Genomic DNA, 27877 nt, shown 5'->3' on the forward strand with positions numbered 1-27877 from the left:
AACTAGCCGGGCGAGGTGGCGGGCGCCTGTAGTCCCAGCTACTCGGGAGGCTGAGGCAGGAGAATGGCGTGAACCCGGGAGGCGGAGCTTGCAGTGAGCTGAGATCCGGCCACTGCACTCCAGCCTGGGCGACAGAGCGAGACTCCGTCTCAAAAAAAAAAAAAAAAAAAAAAAAAATAGGCCGGACGCGGTGGCTCAAGCCTGTAATCCCAGCACTTTGGAAGGCCGAGACGGGCGGATCACGAGGTCAGGAGATGGAGACCATCCTGGCTAACACAGTGAAACCCCGTCTCTACTAAAAATACAAAAACTTAGCCGGGCGAGGTGGCGGGCGCCTGTAGTCCCAGCTACTCGGGAGGCTGAGGCAGGAGAATGGCGTGAACCCGGGAGGCGGAGCTTGCAGTGAGCTGAGATCCGGACACTGCACTCCAGCCTGGGTGACAGAGCGAGACTCCGTCTCAAAAAAATAAATAAATAAATAAATAAAATAAAATAAAAAAATAAAAATAAATAAAATAAAATATTTGAGAATCATCTAGAATTGAGGAAAGACACCAATCCACATAATTAAAATGCCCTACAAATTCTTTGAAAGATACATTTTTAAAAATCTACATGGCACATATCATTGTGAAACTGCAGAAAACCACAGGCAAAGAGAAAATATTAAAAGAAGTCAGACCAATTTCTAAGAAATATATAGAGAGAAACATATTAAATGTATATAATAAACTATGTAAACAACCAAACCAGCAAGATCCAGAATGTTCACAACTTCCTAGGACAAACAACTCATTTCTTCAACAAATAAATTGCCAGAGAAAAAGCAGAGGAATCTGTGGTCAGGCTGTAGATGAAACATGACTGACATGAATGAGTTAGTAATTATCAAAGATGGATGACCGGCATGTGGTACACGGTTGACGGTACATAGTTTATTATATTACCTTCCTATTTTCATATCTATTAAAAGTTTTTATGATAAAACTTTTAAAAAGAGAAAATGGTAAATTTTGAAAGAAAAATGGCAATCTTTCACGACATGACTTTAAAGAAGTTGACAGTAAGACCAAGAAGTAAAATTCTCAACAGCGACAATGAAAGGTAGAAATCTGTGGAATGAATTCTTCCGTGTGCCAAACTAAGTAACTACTAGCCTAAAATTTTCCACCTAGCAAAAATATCTTCTAAGAATGAGAGAAAATAAATACATGTTCAGGAAAATGTAAACTGCAAACTCCCTAAAGGAAAATGATCCCACATAGCACATAGGGAAGATATAAAAAGGGATACTATATAGAAATTTGAGATGTGGCCAGGCGCGGTGACTCATGCCTATAATCCTAGCACTTTGGGAGGCCAAGGCAGGCAGGCAGATCACCTGAAGTCAGGAGTTCGAAACCAGCCTGGCCAGCATGGCAAAACCCCGTCTCTACTAAAAATACAAAAATTAGCCAGGCGTGGTGGCACACGCCTATAATCCCAGCTGCTTGGGAGGCTGAGGCAGGATAATCGCTTGAACCTGGGAGTGGAGGTTGCAGTGAGCTGAGATAGTGCCACTGCACTCCAACCTGGGCCACAGAGTGAGACTCTGTCTCCAAAAAACAAAACAAAACAAAACAAAAGAAATCTGAGATGTTAAAAGGAAGAAAAATAAATGGTAAATATGTGGATAAGTACATTTGAAAATGATGGATAAAACAGTAAAAATACTGTCTAGTGGAGTGTTTTATGACAGTATTAAAACACTTGACGGCAATATATTAATTTTTATATTTATTTATTTATTTTGTGACGGAGTTTTGCTCTTCTTGCCCAAGCTGGAGTGCAATGGTACCACCTCAGCTCACTGCAAACTCTGCCTCCTGGATTCAAGCAATTCTCCTGCCTCAGCCTCCCAAGTAGCTGGAATTAGAGGCACCACGCCCAGCTAATTTTGTATTTTTAGTAGAGATGGAGTTTCGCCATGTTTGCCAGGCTGGTCACAAACTCCTGGCTTCAGGTGATCCGCCCGCCTCAGCCTCCCAAAATGTTGGGATTACAGGCGTGAGCCATGGTGCCAGTCCTTAATTAATTTTAGACTTAACTAACATGTATGTTGTAAATTCTAAGTTCCCTACTAAACAAATAGAAACTATGTTTTTTACATCTAAACTCGTAGGAAAAATACAATGATCAAAGTTTATCAATCTAAAACTTAGCAAGAAAGGAAAAAAATGAACATAGAATAGATAGAGCCAACACAAAGCACAAAGAAGAAAATAAGATGCTGGATTTAAACCCAAATATTCCAGTAATTATATTAGGTATAAGTAGACAGAATATTTTAATAAAAGGCTATTTTCAAAAAGTATAGCACTATACATTATTTAAAAGAAATATCTAAATCTTAAAACTACAGAGTAGTTTTTAAAAATTATTAGAAACTTTAGACAAAAGGAAGCTCATGTAGCTATGTTAGATATCTGTGAAAATGGACTTTTAGATAAAAGAATTGAGATAAGGAGGAATACTTTAATAAAAAGCTAAACTTAAGCAGAAAAAATAACAATTTTACAGTTGCATGCACCTAATAGCATGGCCTTCAAATATATAAAGCAAAAATTTACAATAACAAGAAATCAATACAAAAGGAAAAAATAGTAAAGAAATAGAATATTTGAACAACAAAATTAACAAAATTAGGGTTATAGAGACATGTAGAAGACTAACCAATAGCTACAGAATATATAGAACATTTAAAAAATAATTGTTTACTGGAACATAAAAAGTTTTAATTAGTCTTAAAGAAATAAACTTTACATAATATGTTCTCTGATAACAATGTAATTAAGCTAAAAATCAATAACAAAAAGAAAACTTGAGGCTGGGCACGATGGCTCACGCCTGTAATCCCAGCACTTTGGGAGGCCGAGGCAGACAGATCACCTGAGGTCACGAGTTTGAGACCAGCCTGACCAACATGGAGAAACCCCATCTCAACTAAAAATACAAAATTAGTCAGGCATGGTGGTGCATGCCTGTAATCCCAGATACTTGGGAGGCTGAGGCAGGAGAATCACTTGAACCCGGGAGGCAGAGGTTGTAGTGAGCCGAGATCATGCCATTGCCCTCCAGCCTGGGCAACAAGAGCAAAACTCTGTCTCAAACAAACAAACAAACAAACAAAAAACCAAAAAACAAAAAGAAAACTTGAAAAGCTCTCTTTTGGGAAATTAAGAAATATACTTGTTAACAAGTCAAAGAATAAAACATAATAGAGATTTTTAAATACTTTTAACTGAAAAATAACAAACTGATACTATGACTGTGGATGAAACTAATGGAGTATATATATGCATATTTATAGCCATAATTGTTTATATTAGAAAAGCAGAAAGATTGAAAATAAACAAGCTAAGCATTCATCAGAAGTTAGAATTAAAACACCAAAATAGGCTGGGCACAGTAGCTCACGCCTGTAATCCCAGCACTTTGGGAGGCTGAGGCGGGTGGATTATGAGGTCAGGAGGTTGAGACCAGCCTGACCAATATGGTGAAACCCCGTCTCTACTAAAAATACAAAAATTAGCTGGACATGCTGGTGCGTGCCTGTAATCCCAGCTACTCGGGAGGCTGAGGCAGGAGAATTGCTTGAACAAGGGAGTCGGAGGTTGCAGTGAAGCCGAGATCATGCCACTGCACTCCAGCATGGCGACAGAATGAGACTCCGTCTAAAAAAAAAAAAAACACCAAATGACATAGAAGGAAATAATTAATATAAGAGCTGAAATTTAATTTAAAAATATATAAGAAGACTGAAGAGGCAATCTTTGGAAGTATACGCAAGTTGCTTTCAGTGAGGAGGATTGGGGTGATGAAGGTGATTAGAGGGCAGGTATAGGAAAGAATTTTTACTGCTTATACCCTGTTTTCCAAATCTTAAGCAAGATGAAAGTCACATTCTTTTATAAATTAAGTACAAATTTTAAATTAAAAATAAATGATCAGATGAGGCACGCAACATAAAAGGTACTACAGGGTTGGCAGACTCATAAATGCCTCATTGGAACACATCATTGCCTACTCATATCATGGCCTTAAACTAATAAAGTAGTTGTGCTTCTGGAGATTGGGATAGAGGTAGTAATGACAGATTTCATTGCCTGCTCATTTACTCATCTTAATAAAGTAGTTGTGCTTGTGGAGCTAGAGATGGAAATAGTAATGTAGCAGTGGTGGTGGAGGTGGTGGTAGTAGAAGTGAAGGTGATGGTGGTGGAGTTGGATGTGGAGGTAGAAGTGGTGTTGGTGGATGTGGTGCAGGTGGGAGGTGAAGGCAATGGAGGTAGAGGTGGTGTTGGTGAAGGGTGAAGGTGGAGGTGATGGTAATAGAGGTGGTGGTGGTGGTGGTGGTGGTGGTGGTGGAAGTGGAAGTAGGAGGCGAGGTGTTGGTTTGGTAGGGATTGGAATTGGGATAATACCAGTTCTTGGAGCTCCTCCATTAAGCTATACAGTTTCTATTAGCCAAATATCCTAGGCAATAGAAAAGCCTTACTCATCAATATGGGCTAAAAAATATGGAAACATTCTATCTCAATCTAGTTAAAGTCACCATGTTTTCTTCCTTTTTTGTGTTCTATTTTTAATGCATTTTTTAATTGTAGTAAACACACAGACACACACTCAGGAGATCTATCCTCTTAACACTTTTTTATGTGTACAGTACATTATTGTCAACTACCAGCACAATGCCATATAACAGATTTGTGGACTATTTTCATGTTGCATAACTGAAACTTTATACATGCTGCACAGCAGCTCCCCACTTCCCTCTTTCTCTACTCCTATAAGCCACCATTCTACTTTGCATCTATGAGTTTAACTACTTTAAATGTCTCATATAAGTAGAATCATGAAGTATTTGTTCTTCTGCGACTAGCTTATTTCACTTACCATATTGTCCTCAAAATTCATTCATGTTGCTACATATCACAAGATTTCTTTCTTTTTATGGCTGAGTAATACTCTAGTATATGTATATATTACATTTTCCTCATCCATTCATGTGTTGATAGACATTTAGGTTGCTTCCACATTTTGGCTATTGTGAATAATGCTGCAGTGAACATGGGAATGCCAGTATCTCTTTAAGATCCTGATTTCAATTATTTGAGATAAGTACCCAGAAGTAGGATTATTGGATCATATTATAGTTATATTTTTAATGTTTTGAGGAAACATAATGCTGTTTTTCATAAAGGTTGCACCATTTTACATTCTTACCAACAATGTAAGAGGATTCCAATTTTATCACATCCTTGCCAACATGTGTTATTTTCTGTTTTTTTTTTTTCGATAATAGCAATCCTAACACGAAATGATATCTCATTGCGATTTTGATTTGTATTTTCCTGATGATTAATGATACTGAGCATCTTTTTATATACCTCTTGGCCATTTGTATGTCTTCTTTGGAGGAATATATACTCAAGTTCTTTACCCATTAATTTTTTTTTTTTTTTTTTTTTTTTTTTTGTGAGACAGAATCTTGCTCTGCTGCCAGGCTGGAGTACAGTGGCTCAATCTTGGCTCACTGCAATCTCTGCCTTCTGGATTCAAGTGATTCCCCTGCCTCAACCTTCAGAGTAGCTGGGACTACAGGCATTTACCACCATGCCCAGCTAATTTCTTGTATTTTAGTAGAGATGCGGTTTCACTATGTTGGCCAGGATGGTCTTGATCTCCTGACCTTGTGATTCACCCACTTTGGCCTCCCAAAGTGCTAGGATTACAGGCATGAGTCACCATGCCCGGCCTAAATTTTTTTTCTTTGCTCTTGAGTTGTAGAAATTTCTTATATATTTTGGATATTAACCCCTTTTCAGATACATAGTTTGCAAATCTTTTCTCCTACTTCTTAGATTGCCTTTTCCCTCTGTTGATTGTTTTCTTCACTGTGAAGAAGGCTTTGTGTTTAGATCCACGATATTCAGTCTCCTCATTAGTTTCCAGGTGGGACTGTATTGACTATTAAAAGGCTGAAGAATAACTTATTACCCAGAAACTGTCCATATAATATAAAGAGTCGAAGAAGATATGAGCTATAAGATACTACTTATCATTGTTTCATGGACCATAGAATCCCTGAGCAGATACTCAAAGAGCAATTAGTCATTTTATGCCTTGTGAAACATCTGCTACATGTTCAAAAAACTCAATATCCCTTGTGGTTGAAGGAAACCTGAGAATGGGTCTTGGGAGGTAAAGTGATTCTGCAATGAGGACATGATGATGAAATTGTTGTGGAGGAAAATATTTAGCAACATTAAGAGAAAAGCCAAGAACCTTGCATAGGCCACAGGGGTTTTACTATTCCTTCTCTCCCTCAGAAGCCCATTGGCTCTGGGTCAGAGGTGTGGTAACTGAGTGAATTCCTGCCCTCAGAGAAAAGATTGCCTCCTGAAAAGAAATGATATTCCTGCATCACCAAACAGCAACTTCAATTTCCCTTTAATCATGCCACTTAGTTCGTACAAGCAGAGGGGGCTGATTGCTCAAAGGCTTTAAAAATGGTGGATGAAAAGCAGAATCCTTATAATAACGTTTTTTTCCCACATCCAATCAATCAGTTTTCACTCTATACATCCCACCAACCCCATTTAGGCAGCCACACAGGGGCTCTCTGATTGTCTCACTAGGTTCTACAGCATGCTCAAAAATTTCTCAAAATCAAATTGTTTTAATCCAAAAAACTGGAAGAAAAAAAGGAAGGAAGAAAAGGAAGGGAAAAAGAAAGGAAGGGAGGGAGGGACAGAAAAGAATACAGAAAGTTAATGTGTTCAAGGCCTGGAACTCACTGCCTTAGGAAAGCATTGGTCAAGAGAAGCTTTTCCTCCCCGTAGCTACTTTGGAGGCAAAATGCGCACCGTGTGAAAAAAGCAAAACTGAAGAGGTTCTGTCCATACAGGACTAAGTTCTCTCAAGAGTAATGATAAGTGCCATTTACTGCTTCAGGAGGACTTTGCTATTATTAATAACATGATTGTTATTCCAACTTATTCCAGGTCTCTTCTTTAGCATCACAAAACTCCCTGAAAATCACTTCTGTCTTCTTTGATCATTTCTGTACCTCTTCCGTTTTCTTTGCATTATAATACACAGGCTAACAATACAGTGTACCATAATTTCCCCCCATTGAAATATACCATCTCCTCTCTCCAAAAAATAGACTGATGTGATTATTGAGTGGGTCTGGGTACTTCGTGCTTCATCTTGTCTTGCTGTAACAGACAGCCCTTTTTTATTCTTATGATAACTGAAACATTTGAACAATCATTGTCCTATAGAGGAGCTGATCTTGGAGCAATTGTGCTTTGTACCACTTCATCCCCTTTGGGAGCAAGATCATTTTTAAAATAATGACTTCTCCAGCAGTTTATTACCAGCCTGAAGTCATTTTCACACCTCAGAAGTGAAGGCTTAATGAGCAGAGAAATTAAAGAGTAAAACTCTGCTAGTGTCTTCTTGAATGGCAGCATTTTGGCACCTTACTAGATGCACTCCCAAAGAGGAGCTGTGTCACATTTATCTTGTTCTCCAAGTGACCTTTAGGTAATGAACCTCAAAGTTTTCTCTTTCCTGCCCCACAACTCTATCCCTTCTTTTCCATGCTGGAGGAGATATCTGGCTAGAAGATTAGGTGGTAAATAATGCAGTTGTGTTAGTATAATGAATTTACCTAGCACAGTGCTGAAAACACTATTATCAAGCAATAAAATTTTCCTGATTGAGTAGTAGTCACACAGACCCTCACCACCACAGAAACTCCCTACTAAAAGCTGCAAATTCCTAGGCGTCTTTTAGAAATATGTTCAAGTACCACTTGTTCTTGTAATCCTTTTGAACTCTTCCAGTTAGTTGCTCTCTCTTTAATGCTCCCAGACTGCTTGGTTCTTATGTCTATTATTTGTACATGTTATTGTAATTATTGTGGTTCTAAGTCTATTTACATGTCTATCTTTCCCATTAGACCTTGAGTTCTGCAAAGACAGTGACCAAGCAGTTTTCGTTTTTACATCTCTAATTCCCATTATAATGCTTAGCAAAAAGAGAAGCTTAGTAAATATTTAATATTTACTAAGTGAATAAATGATGGATGATTACAAAAATTCTTTTTAAATGAAAGATAGTATCAGAGATTGTATACTTTGATTCAAAATAAAGCAATAGGCTTTTTGCAGTGGCTTACGCCTGTAATCCCAACACTTTGGGAGACTAAGGCAGGCAGATCACTTGAGTTCAGGAGTTTCAGACCAGCCTGGCCAACATGGCAAAACCCCATCTCTACTAAAAATACGAAAGTTAGCCGGGTGTGATGGTATGCACCTGTAATCTCAACTACTCGAGAGGATAAGGCATGAGAATCACTTGAACCTGGTGGGTGGAGTTTGCAGCGAGCCAAGATCATGCCACTGCACTCCAGCCTGGGTGACAGAGCAACACTCCATCTCAAAAAAAAAAAAAAAAAAAAAAAAAAAAAAAAAAAAAAAAAAAAAAAAACATTGAGCAATAAAGACCAATAGGTACCTGTAAAGGTTGACTGTGCTCCACACGTGAATGGTACGATTAAGTTAAAGGAAGAGGATTCAGCAGTCCACTTCCGAACTCTGGAATAAAACTTCCCACATCCCTGCTATAATACAGACACCCTGTGAAGCATTTATGCAAATCTATTGGCTTTTCCACCTGTCCTGGAACAATCATATCTATTTCTTGCTAAGAAATATGCTGTATGGGTATGATCAAATTGCCCAGAGTAAGAAAGTCAAATTAATGAAGTGGAAGAAATCAGTCTATATCAGTGGCTGACAAGCCAGCATCTGCCTACCTACTTGCATATTTTACTTGGTTAGATTTGAGATTCTTATTGATATTTGGAACATTCATCTCTTCCTGCTAATGTTGGTAATTGGAGTGCTAGATTTTGATTTTCAAAGCTTTCATTCATTCTTCTTTGTGATAGGGAAAGCCATAGAGGAAACAAGTGAAGAGAAAATAGTTATTTGGGGATGAGAGAGAATATAGGGTAAGGAGGGGAAATACAAGAATGTGAAAGTCCTTCCACCAAGAGAATTTGGGAAGGTGAGATGATCTCAACAGTGCTATTAACAAATATGAAAAGCATTTTTAACGAATTCCAGGTTTCCCATGTTGTTTGTTGAGTGGGACTGTCGTCAGAGGTAGATTCACTCCTCCTCTGCAGTAGATATGAGAGATGAGGCAATTTTATTTAGAAAAGCCAATGGAATTTAGCTGGTGTTTACTGTTTCATAAAGGAATAATGGATGAATTACCTAGCTAGACCCTATTGGGTAGAATTGTTAGTTAAAAGTGACAAGCAGTCCTGTAATTTACACTGCAATTTGGAAATTAAAGCTAGGAGGCTCAGAGCTCTCTATTGTGCATTGTAAAGCTTCTTTTGTACTTCTGACTCATTTTGTGCTGGGAATCGTTTAGCCATAGACTTTAACTGCTAATACAGTTCCATCAAATACCAAATATAAATCAAAGTTACTGGATCATTCAAAATCTGTTCTTGGAGTTGTTTATTATGTATTTTTTTCCACCATTAGTTCAGTATAGTTACAAGAGAGGCTGCTAAATTATGATATATTTTGCATGCCTTGTTGCCATCTTACTAGAGCCTCTTGCAAATAAGATGTAGTCCATGACAAATTATTTTTCTAGTTATACAAAACATAAATAATGATAATAAAAAGGGAATCAAATTGATGAAAGATGAAGAAGAGAGAGAGGAGAGAGGTTTCAAATAAATAGCTCTGTTTTGGGTCCTGGCTGTCCAAAACAAGTGAGAAAATAAAGGAGGAATTTTAAAACTCATCTTATGACACAAGGGCCTAAATTGCATTCTGCCTAGTCTAAGCTACTAGAGAATGATAGAAAACTCTCACTGGTCACATATATAACCTTTTGTTTGAAATCGGGTCCATTTACTCTCAGCCTTGTATATAGAATCTGCATGCATCATTTGTAAAGTCATTGCACTCAAAGAAATATTTACTGTGTACAAATCATCATGGATCATGAAGACAACAGTGGGAGAACCCCACCTTGGTGATTCCAAGTTCTCTAATATGCATACTATGTCAATGGGCCTCAGGTGGTGAAAAACCAATGTGATGTTCAATCTGAGCAAATCAGCCATCTTATCTGAATCTTTGTATTATGACATTTTAAATTGTAATTCAAAGGATAGACAGATAAATAAATTAGCATTAGATTTACTTACAGTGAATAAAGATTTATTGTGGCAGGAAGAAATTGCTAATGTCCCAACATAGTCTTTCTGCCTTTCTTTCCTGGCTGTTATTTCTAAAATTTCTACCAGGTATGCCTGGAGAATTCTGAAATCTACCTAGAAATGTCAACAGTGTCTTGTTAATAGAAGGCCTTACTCCTACCCTCTAGTTAAATTATTATTATTATTTTTTTTTTTTTTTTTTTTTTTGAGACGGAGTCTTGCTCTGTAGCCCAGGCTGGAGTGCAGTGGCCAGATCTCAGCTCACTGCAAGCTCCGCCTCCCGGGTTTAGGCCATTCTCCTGCCTCAGCCTCCGGAGTAGCTGGGACTACAGGTGCCCGCCACCTCGCCCGGCTAGTTTTTTGTATTTTTAGTAGAGACGGGGTTTCACGGTGTTAGCCAGGATGGTCTCGATCTCCTGACCTCGTGATCCGCCCGTCTCGGCCTCCCAAAGTGCTGGGATTACAGGCTTGAGCCACCGCGCCCGGCTAGTTAAATTATTATTTTCTCTCCTTGTGCCATAGACATCTTTGCAGATCTGTGTGATATTGGAAGACACAAAGAAAGCAACAAATCAAAAAATTCTATCTCAAGTCATCATGGTCATTAATCTTACATGAACACACTAAAATAAAAGATTTGAGAATGAGCATTTATCAAATCATACTTTGCCATGATTAGTATTACAATACAAATATTACACTGATAGATGAGATACTAACTGAACTCTAATAGTAGCATCCACAAGGATCATTAGAATTATATAATAACCAGACATATTTCATTCAGGTTCCAGAACTCAGGAACATCTTTTTAAAAGGAGGTTTTGAAAATCATGAGTCTTGTAAATTTGGATCATCACTGCTCTATCCTCCCAGGCATCAACAATCAGCCACTATCTCAGGATGCTGGCACTCCAAGGCCCCCGATCAAATCAGCAAAGCATTTTAGAAATCTAAGGAGAGAAAAGTCTTTGCAATTAAGAGTGTTCTGCCCATTTATAGAATCAAATTTTCCAGGAACACAACTTAGTATAAACCACGTCTCATGAACATTTCAACATAATATAACGAACACAAGTGTCTCAATGAAGCAGATAGCAGAGCAATTTGTACTAGCAGATGGTTCACCCTGGGATCAGAGCAATTATCTTCTTACTCTATATACAAGGGTAGCCAAAGATTCAACAGTTGCCTATTCAAACAGCTTAGCAATACAAGTGAATTTTTGAAACACTAAAATAAATAGAATTTGCATCTTCTTCTCTCCACAAGCAAATTCTGGAGAATGTCCAGAAGAATATAAGATGATTTCTTTTTTTTTTTTTTTTTTTTTTTTTTTTTTGAGACGGAGTTTTGCTGTCACCTGGCATGAGAGCTCTCTGGGTCTTGAACACCGAGTTAATTTTATCACCTCAGATATGAGAATTTTCTGAAGCAGTGCTTTACTCTCTGCTTCCAGAACAATTTAAGATTCTCTAAGATCTCCATGCCCACTCTGGTTCAACTGAGAAAAACAGGAACTCAAATGAGAACCAAAGTTCAAAGTAAGTAATTTTTTTTTAAACACCTAGACACCAGTGCCAAGCATTGTCCTAATTACTTTGAAAATATTTAATTTAATCCTCCTTATATTCTATGAGATGTCTTATGGTCTCTCTCTCTTTTTTTTTTTTTTTTTTTTTTTTTGAGACGGAGTCTTACTGTGTCGCCCAGGCTGGAGTGCACTGGCGCGATCTTGGCTCACTGCAAGCTCCGCCTCTGGGTTCACACCATTCTCCTGCCTCAGCCTCCTGAGTAGCTGGGACTACAGGCGCTCGCTACCACACCTGGTTAATTTTTTGTATTTTTAGTAGAGACGGAGTTTCACCATGTTAGCCAGGATGGTCTCGATCTCCTGACCTCGTGATCCACCCTCCTAGGCCTCCCAAAGTGCTGAGATTACAGGCGTGAACCACTGCACCCAGCCCTTATGGTTTCCATTTTTATATGAGGAAACTGAGGCTGTTATTTTATCCTTTGGATTCTAGAATAAAAGCCTGACTATCCTTTTAATATATTTTTATTATTTGCATGAAAAACATTTTCATCACTATTAGATCATCCAAGCAGATCTTTGTGCCCTTTCACAAGTAGCTTTTATTTCATCTATAGTAATTTAACCCAAGATTATCAGGACAAGAAACCACATATGAGGGAAGGTAATGGGATGGATATGAAGAGAATGAGGACAAAGGAAAAGGATAATCCAAGCACCACTGGTGCTTATATTTAACTGATAAATTGGTTTCCCTGCCTAGAAGATAAGCTTTTGACCCCATCTCTTGTAATGACAACAATAAAGTAAACAACATCAGCAACAACAAAACACACTTGTAGTAGAAGGGCTTGCTATGTGCCATTCATTATTCAAAGTGCTCAATGTATAACTTCTTTTTTTGTTTTAGATAGGGTCTCGCTCTGTCACCCAGGCTGCAGTACAGTGGATCAAGGTATAACGTTTAATAAATTAACTCATTCACAAGAATTACTGAAGCACTCTTATATAGTCATCATTTCTATGTTGCTTTCTTTTATCTGAATAGTCACAGCTGAAAGAATTTACCACACAGTTCAATACCAGTAATTTTTAGGGCAAATATATTAATGGTTATTGGTATCTGAAATGCAAGTTTCAAACATGTTTCACATTAGAATTCTAGGCTTTATTTTTTTTTTTACTACTCCAGGAAAAAGAGTTCAGAGTTCTTTTTTCCCTATTTTTCTGTTGAGCTAGAGATATATGAATTGCTTTATGGTAAAAGATTAGATGTCTTGAATCTGGACATGCCCTACTTCCTATTTTTAAATGTCATTATTTAGAGAAATTCCTGTACCTATTCTAAAAGGGCTCAGGTGGCCCTGATGTAAGATTAAGTAATGTCATCTTATTTAATGATTTCAAAAGCATCAGGCATTAGATTTTGTTGCCAACTCAGTAAACCTCTTCCTCAAAATGATATTGGTAAAAAGTAGAACAGATGCATAACAGCTGGCTCATGAACTTCAACATCTCAGCCATTTCTTGGCAGTACTATCAATGTTTTTCCCTGAATACAAAACCTAATTGGTTAGTGTTGTACAACTCTGGGGGTAGAAGTCTTAAATACACTACTTAGTTATCAATTTTCAAATTATAATTCACACAATGGGTGGTAGATTCTTAGGCACTTACAGTTCAGTACTGCTTTATTTTCCATGAGTATGACTTGTAGGTTACAGAACTTTCCCTTAATTAGTTAGCCTGCAAAGAGTCATTTCTTTCCTAAGTTTTATCCAACAATATAATATTTTTATGGTTGAGTTGTAAAACTTTTGAAATATAATTTTATAAAGGGAAGCAACAAACTCTAGTTTCAGTTCAACCATCTGCCTTTAATAAATACATGCTCCTTTCTTTCCTGCAAACCCTGACATTTTCTTCCTATGACCCAAGGTCGAGAGAGAGAGAGAGACTGATTGTTTTTAAAAAGACTATTAATAAATCAGCACTGTGAAAAAATAGCTATAATTGAAGCACATGTGTCTCTGAGAAACAGTGATAAGTCAGAAGTCTACTTTTAAATATGCTTTTCTGATATTTACTACTGTCTTCATTAATGGCTTTCCCGCATCTGAAGTCAAGGCAAGCTTTTCAGGACCACGGACAGAAACACACTACTCCCAGTAAACACCTCATCGCATATGGCAACATGGACTATTGAGTTTTGAATGACAGTTATATGCATTCATCTTCATTTGGGGGGGCCATCTGGTTTGTTCATACCGCTGGGATTTCAAAACTCAATGAAGATGGATATCGCCTAGGACACTTGATGCCTTCAGGCTGACGAAGGACAAATGTGCGTGTCTAATAAACAAAATACAGTACCTTTAAAAATCACTGTGTCACCATATTCGGTAATAATTATGTTTTCCTTAATTCAATAATTTTGCGTTTTAGGGGCAGAGTGACAGGATCCATCAACATTTGGTTTCTTCCTTGTTCCTTCAGGAAGATTGATAGAGCACCCACCAGCATCATTGGGCCCTATTTTATAACTCAATTCATTTCCTTTACATAAACTGTTTTGAGAACTGTGAAGAGAATGTTCAGGAGTGCTATCTTGTAAACTCAAAGTAGAAATAAAGGGGCAGAATCTGAAATGTGCCAAATGGACATGTTAGAAGATAAAATGTAGACTCTTAGTTATGAAAGAAATTAGCTTGGATATACTGTTCTTGAGGAAATTTATATCAAGAGATGGAAAGAAAGATATAAATATATAGAGAAAATTATTATATTTATGTCAAATAGAAAAACTTAATGAAGATGAGTCAAGGAAACAGAATGAAGAGTATACTTTTTGCTTTAAGATTTTATCACTTTATGTCTATCTATAAAATTTTGTCTCTAATTTTTCAATTTTGAGGAATGGATTACAATTTTATGCTTGTTGGATAGAGGTAAGTGAGGCATTGTGACTTTAAGATATTTATTAATAGATCACTCTTACTTTTTATCATAAAGTTTAGATTTTTTTTCTAAAAATCAAAAAACATTTATTCAAATGTTCCTGGTTCCAGCAAGTAAAGCAATTCATCTGCTTTGCTCACTGCTGAATCTCTGCTATATAAATGAGTATCTGGCAAATACTCAATACATATTTGTTAAATAAATGAACACTTCTGACTTCTGCCTTTTAAAGTTATATTAATCCTTAAATAAAGCGTCTTCACTTACTTTTTAACTAACTTTTCTCTCACTGCCTTCATCCCTGCTGAAGGTGGTATAAGGTCAGAAAGAGGGTGATTCCTTTCCTTCGAGGGTCACAGCTGACACCCCTGTAACAAAGAGAGGTTAACAAGAGAAAAGCATAACAGATGTGTTCAATAACAGTTTTATATGACATGGGAGTCTTCAGAATGAAGACTCAAAGATACAATGGAAACTATCTGATTATATGCTTAGGTTTGACGAAGCTGGAACAACCATGTAGAAATGTGATGAGATAAAAAGGGTAAGCTCTAGTAGTAACAGACTGAGCAGGGAAACCTCAGCAAGGCCTGTCTGTTTAGATTCCTCTTGACCTCTCTATTGTAGCATTTCTTCCCCCTAGGGATGGAGTAGGATTCCTCTGGAATGAGGGTAATTTTTTTACAGCTAGCTGTTTCATAGAAAGGTGGGGGAAAGTTAGGGTAATATTTTTAAACTTTATGGCTTCCTTTAGGGAAAAGGGGTCTTGGTTCTGTGAACCACCTTGAGGCAGAGGAATTCTAGTTTCTGTGGCTAGCCTCAGGGGAGAATAATAAGTGAGAGACAAGAGGTCAAGGGAAGGTCAGAGAGAGAGTTTCCTTCCGGGGTCTTCATGTTAGGGTATCATTTTCTGAATTCCAGCAATGGCATGTCTCTCCTTTAAATTCCCATAGTGCTGTGTGTGTGGCTTCCTTGTGGCATTTACATTATTCTGAGTTGGAGCAAAGAAAGTTATGTAGGTATTTTGTTTCCATTACTTGAATACAGTCTACAGGAGAGTAGTAAGTGTGCAATTTGAACCTCGTAGGTGCTCAGTGAATGTATTTTTAATGGAATTAAAATTTTAGCTTCAATTCTCTGCACTGACCAGATATCCCAGAGAATTCCTTGCCCACAGCCCTCTTCTTGCTTTATGATAACTCTCTCCCAGAATGGGCCAGGGCTCTGTCACCCACTTTTTTTTTTTTTTTTTTTGAGAAGACATCTTGCTATATCACTCAGGCTGGAGCGCAGTGGCACAATCTCAGCTCACTGCAGCCTCTGTCCTCCATCACCCCCTTTTCTAAATAATAATAATAATAATTATAGCCAACATTATTAAGCACTGATCTGATTCCTTTAACTTCATTATCATTTTATTTTTGTACTATGGGCTATTATAATGGAAAAAATTGAGCTAAATAGAAGATAAATAAAACTTCACATAGCTTGTAATATAGCAAAGTGGGATCTGAAATCAGCTCTGTTTGATGAAATGCAGGTCAAAAAAGGGATTTTTAAATTGGTACTAAAAAAAAATAAAACCCATGAAACCCTGAGAGGAACATGTTAGAATCCTGAATTATTGAAGTTCGAAAGTTCTAAAGTAAATGTTTTTAGATTTACCTAATTTCAAAACTTGCATGTGCTCAGAATATTTTTAAACACAGAGAAGATTTTATTCAGCCAATTTGACTGATGCTGATAATTTCTTCATGACAAAAGAGGGGAGCTGCTTTGTGCCATTTCTGAATTAAACGGTATTAGTTGTTCTTTACGTCACCCTTAGTTTTATTTCACATATACATATGCATCTCACATGACCCAAATAATAATTTTGCCTGCTGTCACTGGCTTTTAGAGCTATGATTTCCAATAGAGGAAAGGACTAAGGAAAAAAATCTTTAAAGCCTTCTGAAATGAAGTCTTTATTTACAAAGTTATGTAGCTGCGTAACTGTTGCAGATAGATTTGTATTCAATGTATTTGGAGGCTTACGTGCATTTCTTACTTCTGCCTTTGATCCCTCTTCTCCTAAAATGTATGCACTTATTCTCCGCTTACTTTAGGATTTCAATTCTGTCTTGGAGATACTGTCCTGATAGTCTGAGTCATTGGTCCTGTTCTCAATAAAGTATAGAAGATGGATAGCTTTACCACTTTCCTTCAGCTCTTATAAATCTAATAAATGGTTTCATCCATATTGCCTCTCTTGGAATCCATCACATTGCCTTGGCTGGTTTTTGTTACAGATAAGAAAGGGGAATGTTTGCCAACCTTGATATTGATGAAACTGAAACAGCTACTCTAATAATTCTACATCTGTGCAACTTTATTCTTATTGTTCAGTGGGCAATGAGTGCCATACCCTACATAAAAAAAAATGTAGCCAGAGCAATAAGGAATCAGATATTGTCAGGTCATTTGGTGCCTAAATTATTCTGGGGGCTCCTGAGGGTTAAAAATGAGTTCATGGCAACTGTGGCAAAATCTTGGGGGCAGCTCTTCCCTCCAGACAGTCAGATGAGGCGAGACAAACTTTCTGAAGTTGTCTAATTTCTTTATTGAAAAACAGGGAAACTGCTTCATCAGAATGAACTTCCTATGAATAATCATTTCTAAAATTAGGAGACACAGTATGCTTCAACATAAGAAACAAATCACAAGAACCAGACCCTAAGCAAGAAATGTTTTCTTTGCTTTACCCCAAGTCTCACTTATTTTATATTTTGTTTAAGCATATGTTTTGCAAAATTAATTTCTTCCCTCACACTCTCCATAAGGACTCTTTGCAGATGTAGTAATGATTTTTCAACCCCCAAGAGACTGAATTAGGTTATTTTAGACCTGAAAGGGTTTTCTAAAATTATTATTATTAAAGGCAAGTAAGAGCAAAACAAAAAGAAAATTTTAAAAAGCTATTTGTTAACCTGCCCTGACTGCTCTTTAAGTACACTGAGATAATTTACAAATGTAAATCATGCTAGAAAATGCAATCATGCCATGAGTTTAATAGAACTCTTGGCCAGGCACAGTGGCTCACATCTGTAATCCCAGCACTTTGGGAGGCTGAGGCGGGTGGATCACGAGGTCAGGAGATCGATGGCCAACATGGTGAAACCCCATCTCTACTAAAATACAAAAAAAAAAAAAAACCAAAAAAACACATTAGCTTGGCATGGTGGTGCGCATCTGTAGTCCCAGCTACCCGGGCAGCTGAGGCAGGGGAATCACTCGAACCCAGGAGGCAGAGGTTGCAGTGAGCCGAGATCATGCCACTACACTCCAGCCTAGCGATAGAGCAAGACTCCGTCTCAAAAAAAAAAAAAAAAAAAAAAGAACTCTCTCCACTTGTACAATTACATAATTGATATGCTTCTTGATCATGTCTTTAGGGATTTTCAAAGTCCTCAAAGACACTTTTTATGTCTCTTATGTTTAAAAAAATTAAGATAAGCCTTACTGCTGTCTACCTGGTACACCACAAGTGAGGACAATATCTTTGTGTTGTTCTGAATTATCAGAGCACAAAAACACATTAAGGAAGCCCAACACACTCACATTTGCCACTTGGTTTCTCACTGACAACAGTAGAGCAGCCCCAGTTGTTCCCAGCAGCTGTTTGGTGAAGAGCTGCCTGAGCTGAAATGCCTTCCAGCTGATGGTGGTCCCCAGGAGCCAGAAGACAATCACCAAGCATAGGAATGGAGGCCAGTTCCAAAGGGAGAGAAACCCAAAGCCCAGAGAACCAAGGAAACCACTCCCATCCTGCCTTTGCCCCTTAGAGGAAAATAGAACTCTGTAAGCCTGTTCATTCTCAGCCTGCCCTCTCGAGGGCTTCACCTTTATAATGAGCTAGACTGGAAGAGGAGATTCCATTTCGTTCCAAATGAATTATCATTATAACAGGCATCTAGGCTGCCCATCAAAGATCCCAGAACTGGGGTAGCAGGGAAGTACAGTGGGTAAGAGGAGAGGGGAGAAATTTACATACAGAGATAAGCATGGACACTCATTAAGAGAACAGGCTTTTGCTTCAAAAAGACATGAACTTGGCACAGGTCACCTGCCTGTTAAGTATGTACAGCGTGTGCTTATTTGATGATGAAAATCAGAGGATGGCTATTTGAATGGAAATGAATTTTAATAAGCGTTTGAGGCAGAAGAAGCAGCAACCCTTCATTCTCCCCTCTATCACCAGGCACCTTCTTGACCATCATTACCACAGAGGAAAGAATGCCGGCATGCTAATCATCCAGTGAAGAATACCCTCTCTCCTCCTCAGTCTTTGTGGGTGTTCATTAACCTTGTGGGCTCCTTAGCCAGCAGAGCACAGCTGTCCCAGGGAAATTTCCATATCCCTTAAGAAAAGCAGGATGTCAGTTAGCGTTCAGGGATCCAGCCTATAGAAAAAAAGTGGGAGAAATCTCCCTGAGGAATGAAAGCAAGACTATTAGCGTTCAGCACTTATGTTGCACTATTTTAAAACCTGCGAAATTTTGCACTTACTTTGCACTTTTATAAAATTAAGTATAATATGCTTATTTATTACTCTTTTTGAAAAAAACCTGGACAGACAAAAAAATGTCCTAGTATTGTAAACTCTCATCTCCGCTTCCAGACTGAAATGAAAACCAAAATAAACATCCTTGGATTATCTATCTCTTATTGGTACTTAAACATACAAGACAGCACAGAAACATTCTGGTGACCTTAAGAGGTCATGAAATCTATCCTCTTACTCCACACAAAATCACTTAAAATTTCTCTGATAATGACAACACAATCAATTAAATATATTTTCAAAGAACTTTCACTTGAAAATGGCAGTCATTTGGGAAACCGTGGGTTCTCTAGTAACTGCCTTTTCCCCAATGTCCACACTAATTCCTGTGGTTATTGTTGTTGTTATTGTTTTTCTTCTGTGCACAAATCCTAAGTTTGTAAGGTCATTGACCCTAAGTTGGTCCAAGCTCATTAAGCCTGGCCTTAAAGGCACTACCAGCACGGTTGAACCTCTTCTCAAAAACTTGGTAACATATTTTTTTTTCCATCCATGACCATCTCTAATGGGTCATTAAAGTCAGCATGTCTTTTCTGGTTTATTTAATACTAAATTGTGCTTCTTTTTTTTTTTTTTTTTTTCTTTTTTTGAGACGGAGTCTCGCTCTGTCGCCCAGGCTGGAATGCAGTGGCATGATCTCAGCTCACTGCAACCTTTGCCTCCCAGGTTCAAGCAATTGTCCTGAGTCTCTCGAGTAGCTGGGGTTGCAGGCATGAGCCATCATGCCTGTAATCCATGCTAATATTTTTGTATTTTTAGTAGAGATTGGATTTCACCATGTTGGCCAGGCTGGTCTCGAACTCCTGACCTTGTGATCCACCTGCCTTGGCCTCCTGAAGTGCTGGGATTACAGGCGTGAGCCATGGCGCCTGGCCTTTAAATTGTGCATTTTTATGATAGATAGAAAGAAGTAAAATACTTCAATTGCCTAATAGTGGAATATCTAATGTCTTTAATATCAAGAAGTAAACATTGCCATCAGCAAAAGCTGTGAGCTCTCTGCAATCTACATATTATGGTGTTACAGACAATGTCACTGACTGGGCTGTTGACCAAAGCATTGGAGAAAGAAAGGGATTCAGCATGTTCTAGTAAGTTTTTCCTCTCCTAATCCTAAGCAAGTAAGTATTGCATTCTTAAACACATTTGCAAATGGATGTCTGTAGATATGCGTGTTAACCATAGATTTTTTTTTAATTTGAGGATTTGCCTTATGAGAATTAAGACTTAATCACTGAGATTTTACCATGCAGTCTTCAACATCCTATAATGTTTTTACTAAATCTCAAATTAATATAGAATAAAGCAAGAGATAGCAAACACATAGGGATCCCCACCAAAATGTAAAAAAAAAAAAAAAAAAAAAAAAAAAAATCAATTGCCCCCCACCCTGGAAAACTTAAATTAACCTCTGTTTTCCTTTGTACTAAAAAGATGCTTTTAAAAAAATTAGCAAATTTAATTAAGTTGTTCTCTTTTACCTTCTTTTTCTCTTGAGCAACTGTTTTACTGACCCTGCCCCTCAGGTCCCAGGAGTGAGGAGGGTAGAATGCCAAAGAACTGGGGCTGGGCTCAGAAAGGTCTCAGCCATTTCCTCCCCATTATCTCCCTGTTCAGCTGCTCAGGCTCTGACAGCCTAACAAGGTGCTAATGGGCCATACGTTCTAGCCCAGTTCACAGCAGGTTGTTTCAAATGGGTTGAGGAGGTTGATTTGCATTCGAAATCTTCTCTCCCTCACTTGCTTTTTTGTTTGGCCCCTTGATTTCTGCTCCCCAGACACCCTTCGAGGTTGACTTAGAATGGAACAAAATCACATCGGTTCAGAATTTGAATTGCCTGAGTTTGGATTTTAAATGTGCCCCATTATTTCATCAAGTTCTGGTGGAGGGGGGAGGAATGAAGGGAAATAAAAGAGAGCAAAGAGATTTTAAAATGAAAGGGAGAGATGATGACAGATGGATGCAAATGTTCCTTTTAAGTGGAGAGGAGCAGCTGATGTAGGGGCATGAAATTGAATTAGTACATCTGTGGCTGGATGCGTGTCATTCAGCTTCATATTTTCTACTCCACAGGAGTTTGGTTACCTTGTGATGAATGAGTTCACTTTCACAGGGCCAGGAATACTTCCCTGCACACAAGATGGAGACCCTTTTCTTCAAAAGGGAGCTGCTTGTGGAAAAGCCTATCATACCAGGGCGGCCCTCTAACCTCTTGATATGTATCACCCCTGGAAGGAGGAGTTGGCAATCGTTGAAACTCTAGTTCCTAAAGTCAAAGGGAGGTAAAAGGGATATGAAATAGAAGTCAGCACGTTTTCCAAGGAGACAGTGTTTACGAGTGGCCTGCGGTGTGCTGGCAAGTGAACAATCTGCTTCTGAAAATCCTGCCCGCGCGCGCTTGAAGTGCTCAGGATCCGTAAATGTTTACAACCACTTCCAGGGAGTAATGGGATGAGGCTGTTTCTTCAGGACCAGGCTCCGGGGGTGCTCCCCATAAATAACCAACACAAGTTTCCACTTCCCTTTTGAAAGCCCAGCAGTCCTCCAGCTTCAGGGCCACTGCCAGGAAGGTTTATGGCTCCGTTCTGCTCCTAGCTCTATATTTTTCTCTACTTCATCTTGGATCTCACTTCCCATGTTATGCCCAGACCGTTTATTCCCCGAAGAAGACCACCAGAGTCCAGAGTCAAAGCTAAGCAGCAAGGATCTTTATTACAGGTTCGAACCTGGAACTCTCCCTCGCTCGTGAAACGAGACGGGCAGGAGAGCTCCCCCACTGAGCTCCGAGCAGTGTTATATAGTCTAAGAAAAGTGGGCATAGAGTTATTATACAAATCAGATATATGATTGGCTAGTGTTTGAACAAGGCGATTTGGCTAACTATGATTGGTTCCCGCCATTTCTGATATTTTGGTTCAAACTTTGAGGCGGGAGAGCAGGTTTATGGCAGCAAGAGTTTATCTTACTTAAACACGTCTTGTGACCTTGCCTCAGAACTTACAAAATCTCTGGTATGTGCAAAACAAAATCTCTGGTACGTGCAGAAAACCAGGTACTCACAGAACTTACGAAATCTCTGGTATGTGCAAAGATTAGAGAGCAGAACAAGGGTGTAGCGGGTGGGGGGCGGGTACACATCTATCTTTGTGTCCTTTCACCCATTCTTTTGAAGGAAACCAAACTATTTCACCCCAAAATATACTTTTTTGATATATTTTAAGATGGCTATTCAGAAGGGCTGGAAATACAGGAATAACTGAAAAGCTGTCTTTTCGGGGGAGATTTGCATCTGTAGAGTGAATAGACATTGATTCAGCCAGGCTTCTTCAGAGACCCTTCCTTGTCCAGATCTAGGCAAGATTAAATAAAAGTCTGACACCTTTAAAGGTCTGAAAGAAACATTTACCATCTATTCTCTTAGAGGGTTGTTACCTGTGTGGTTTCACCTATATAACAAGGCCATCTTTGCTAGCCAGGCCTCCTCTTCTCCCTCTGATGAGCTGTCTTGCCACTATCAACTGATTTACCAACCATAACATGTTTTTGGCCCTACTCCAAGCCCCCATTCTTTTTGTAACTTCAAGGTGGTATAAAGCATCAACCATCTGGTTATTTCTTTGAGATCTTATATTTTGTAAGATTCCTGTGCATGTTAATAAATTTGTATACCTTTTATCCTATTAATCTGCCTTTTGTCACTAGATTCTCAGCCAAACTTCGGAGGCCAAAAGTTTTCCCTTGGGTCCTAAACTTTCTTTTGCCCCAGAGCTAAAAATCTAAGACAGTTGTCCCCCATCCAGTAAGGCCTAAGTCACAAGCCTAATTGTCATAACCTTGCTTTGTAAAAGCCAAATAAATGAAGAGAGCATTGTTACTCAGAACCAGTTGCATGAAACTTAAACAGACAAAAAAACTGTTTAAAGCAAAAGTTAATTTCTGGATATTTGCAACAGATCTGGGAATCCCCTTTGCCCACTGGCCAGGGCAGTATTGGAACTGTGCTCACAGGGTTAATGAGAATTACATGCCAGCTTCTGGAAAAAAATATATAATTATCATTAAACATCAATCAGACTGCACTCTGGCCTACTTCCTTATAACTGAAAATCATGTAGCACTATATACTGACAATTTACATCCCCATTGTTTGTATAGATGGGATTTCTGATGTTAAAATCATCCTTTAGTTTAATAACTGATTTACATCCCCATTGTTCCCGTTAGCAGTGGAGAATCCATCTGGGTGTGCAGCAACTTGATTCTTGACTTCTGGAGGGGAGAGAATTCAGCTGAGGGGCATAATGCAGAGTCAGAGACCAAGGCAAGTTTTTGAGCAGGAGTGAAAGTTTATTAAAAAAATATTAGAGCCAGAACAAAAGGAAGTAAAGTGTGCTTGTAAGAGGGCCAAGTAGGCCACTTGAGAAATCCAAGGGTGCCATCTGACCCTTGACCTGGGCATGGTTCTGGGGTTTGCATTTTTTCTTCCCTAATTTTTCCTCGGGGTGGGCTGTGCACATGTACAGTGGCCTGCCAGCACTTGGGAGGGGCCACATGCAGTGTGTTTACTGAAGTGGTGCACATGCCCACTTGAGGCGTTTTTCCGTTATCAGTTGAGTCTTCCTAGGGGAAGGTCCTATACTGGTTAAACTCTACCATTTTGCCTCTTAGTGGACATGCTTGAGCCCATTCACCCAACTCCTGAGATCTTATTGGGAAGCTGCTGGTCACCAGCTTCAGGTGTTTTCTTTCTATTGGGAGACTGTTGTTCCTTGGCACCAGCTACAACCAATTATTATTTTAGAGAAACAATTTAACAACTGCCTGACAATCACTTGATGGTCGCTTGACATTTCTGGCGAATTGCTCTGCTCTTGCCCTGCTCTTGTTTGCCTAACTACCTACTCTATCATTCTTAAAGACAAGATCACTGATGTTAGAATGAAAGACTTGTTTAAAAATGCCTAAGATGTTTATCAGACTCAGAATTCCAGTGAAGCAGCTGACACCAACCAGTTTAAAGACCTCCACAGAAAAACCAAATCAGTATAAAATACAATTTCATCACTTCCCTGTTCCATGACTACATCCTACATTCCTTAATCAATCAACAATCCCCACACCTCAACCCATTACAAACCCCTTAAAATCCCTAGCCCCAAACTCTCTGGGGTGGAGGATTTGGGGTTTCCCACTATCTCCTCATTTTGCTGCCCTGTGATGTTTAAACTCTCTCTGCTAGAACCCTTGGTGTCAGTGTACTGACTTGCCACAGCTCAGGCAATGGACCTGTTAAGGTCACAGTATTCTGAGTGGTCCCCAAAATGTCTCAGAGAATCTGTGTGTGGGATCACTCTTGTGGGCTGAATGCTTATGTCCCCTCAAATTTCATACATTAAAATCTTTTTTTTTTTTTTTTTTTTTTGAGATGGAGTCTTGCTCTGTCACCCAGACTGGAGTGTGATGGCACGATCTCGGCTCACTACAACCTCCACCTCCTAGGTTCAAGTGATTCTTCTGTCTCAGCCTCCTGAGTAGCTGGGATTTCAGGCACACACCACTATGCCTGGCTAATTTTTGTATTTTTAGTAGAGATGGGTTTTCACCATGTTGGTCAGGCTGTCTCAAACTCCTGACCTTGTGATCTGCCTGCCTTGCTCCGCCACAGTGCTGTGATTACAGGCGTGAGCCACTGTGCCCAGCCTAAAATCTTAAAAAAATATATTTTTAGAGACAGGGTCTCACTCTGCTGGCTAGGCTGGAGTGCAGTGGCACGATCATTGCTCACTGCAGCCTTGCACTCCTGGGCTCAAGTGATGCTCCTGACTTGGCTTCCCAAAGTGCTAGGATTACAGATATGAGCCATCCCAAACTGCCTGATACGTTAAAACCTAATCTCCAGGGTGATCATATTTGGAGGTGGGGCCTTTAGGAGGTGATTATGTCATGAGGGTGGAGTCCTCATAAATGAAATTAGTGCCTTTATAAGAAGAAGCCAGAGAGCTAGCTTGCTTTCTTTCAGCCATGTGAGGGTACAACAAGAAAGTGGTAGTCTGCAACCTCAAAGACAGCCTTCACCAGAACCTGACCATGCTAACAGCCTGATCTTGGACTTTTAGGCTGCAGAACTGTAAGAAATGAAATTCTGTTGTTTGTAAGCCATCCAGTTAAGAAAAAAGTAATAATAATAAGGCAGTCTGGGTCCTGTGAAGTATGCAAAACTTACCAGGCCCAGAAAGACATGCATATAGGACTTCAGTAGGAGGGGGCACATCCATGCCCAGGGCTGACTGTTTAACGCCTTTTTTGCCCCCAACTGGCTGCCTCGCCCATTATCTTCATGTTCCTGGAATCTGTGATATAAAGTACAATGCAGAGCCAATCAACAGCTTAGGTTATTTCTGTGTAAATTATTATTAAATAATGGAGGAACTGCCTCTTATTTTTCCTTGAAAATCCACTTGTAACTGCTGCTAATCAGAGTGTATATTAACAGCAACTTGAATCTATGTTTCCAGGTGGCCATCCTCAAGCTTTGGGGTCAAATAAACTCCATACTTAAATCATATTTTCTGAATCTCATTATTGAAAGTTGACATAGTCTATGGTACTTTGTTATAATAGCTTAAACTAAAACAATCACAAATAAAATTTGTGTTTTCTTTTTTAAAGACATTATCCCTTGTCAACTCAAATCCATTAAAAAATAAGAAAAACAATTAACGTAAAAGTATGGTCATGATAATAATTTCTTATCTGGGTAAAAGAGCCACTAAAGCCTCTTTAACCCACTGAACTGTTTCACGGACTTGAAAATCAAGCTGAAGACTCATACTTTTTTTTTTTTTTTTTAACTGTTCTTACCTTGGCAAGCAAAAGCAAAATGAGGAAAAAGGCATGTCTTTTCCCTACAAACCCCAGAATTGTATGAAAAAGACCTCCAAATGGGGTTCGTCTATCAAGTGCATAAAGTTGAAGGAGGCCTAGGTGTTGCTATTCACGTCATCTGCTTAAGTTAGCACACACCATGTGGTCTTTCTTTAGGCAATTTTCAAGTTATCTTCTTGGATTCCTTACACTAGAAGTGCATACACAACAAAAATGAGGAAAGTATAACATCTAGGGAAAGGGAAGAAGAAAGAGGGAGTCAGTCCCCTGGAAATCCATTGGTGTGAGGTGTTCTTCCTGGATGGTCCTTCACCTTACATTTGCTTCATGCTGCCCCTTACAGCCCAGGCAAATTCCCCACAGCATTTTGCCCATAAGATCATCACCACATTGCTTAGTTCCCCTTTCAGACATGATTAGTCAGCCAGTCCATATTTAGCTCCTGTTGCTATTTCCCGGCCAAGTCTTTCATTCCCTAAACATTTCTGATGTGGTTCTTGGAACTGTCTTCAGTGTGTTAAGTCTCGGCTGCCCCAAGCAAAATGCCTTATCCATCTGTGCCAGGAAGATATTTGCATTGTTTTCTATCAATCTCTCTCTCTCCAAAGGAATTGGATAAGAAAGGATGTCTTATTGCATTGTTGCCACTATTCCACAATAGAAATCCTTGGGGTGGCTCTCAATAAGGAAAAATCAAGCCTGAGTTAGAAAACCTTAATTGCATTGCTTTCAGTAGGCAAGACTAGACAGATATAGCACTGTGATGTATGCAGGGTATATCCTGGATTTTTTCTCACCTCCTCCTGCAGAGCGTTCTTTCTTGCTCTAGCAACCCCAGTGTGATGGTTAATTTTAGGCATCAACTTGACTGGATTAAAAGATACCCAGATAGCTGGTAAAGCATTCTTTCTGAGTATGTCTATAAGGGTGTTTACAGAAAAGAGGCACTAGGATCAGTGGCCTGAGTAAGGAGGATCAACCCTCACCCAATGTGGCCAGGCCCCGAACAATTGGTTCAGTGTCTGGATAGAACAATAAGGTCAGAGGATAGACGAATTTTCCTGTCTTCTGGAGCTGGGACACTCATCTTCTCTTACTCTTGGACATCCGGGTTCTCTGGCCTTTGGACTCCTAAGATTGCACCATTGGCTCCCCAAGCTTTTGGGCCTTTGAACTTGGACTGAGCCATGCTATCAGCTTCCTTTGTTCTCCAGCTTGCAGACTGCATATGGTGGGACTTCTCAGCCTCGATGTTTGTGTGAGCCAATTTCCATAATAAATCCTCTCTCAAACATTTCTGTTGATCCTATTGGTTCTGTTTCTCTGAAGAACTATAACTAACACACCCAGTTCCTCACACTGTTCCCACAGGTTCCTATAACCAGCCTCACCACTTTTGCTCTCTCTGCCTTCTAGGACTTTTTTGCTACTTCTTCCCCCATCAAAATTGGACTTTCTTCTATTTAATGTCAATTTTTCTTAATTATGGTAAAGTAATTCACATAATAGCAGTTTATCTCATTGTCTCACCTGATGTGACAAACGAATGAGAATTCAAAAGAATGATTGTAACAGAATTTTGGGCCCTTGTGGGC

General features: G+C 39.0%; 1 long non-coding RNA gene across 22 annotated transcripts in view; it reads right to left on the reverse strand.

The window, feature by feature from the left end:
* LOC105484895 (uncharacterized) overlaps nt 1-27877 on the reverse strand; it is a 356622-nt gene that overhangs the window by 317605 nt on the left and 11140 nt on the right. For 16 of the 22 annotated variants that reach the window (XR_011613567.1, XR_011613566.1, XR_011613561.1 and 13 more), the window contains exons 2-3: nt 19057-19264; nt 15062-15162 (exon numbers count right to left, since the gene is read on the reverse strand). This is a non-coding gene — a long non-coding RNA (uncharacterized lncRNA). Of the gene's footprint in view, nt 1-10914; nt 11256-15061; nt 15163-18903; nt 18956-19056; nt 19265-27877 lie in introns of those variants that run through there. The other 6 variants (XR_011613550.1, XR_011613587.1, XR_011613577.1 and 3 more) reach the window with 3 other exon arrangements.

Source organism: Macaca nemestrina, chromosome 1, assembly GCF_043159975.1.
Source record: "Macaca nemestrina isolate mMacNem1 chromosome 1, mMacNem.hap1, whole genome shotgun sequence".
Taxonomy (NCBI): domain Eukaryota; kingdom Metazoa; phylum Chordata; class Mammalia; order Primates; family Cercopithecidae; genus Macaca; species Macaca nemestrina.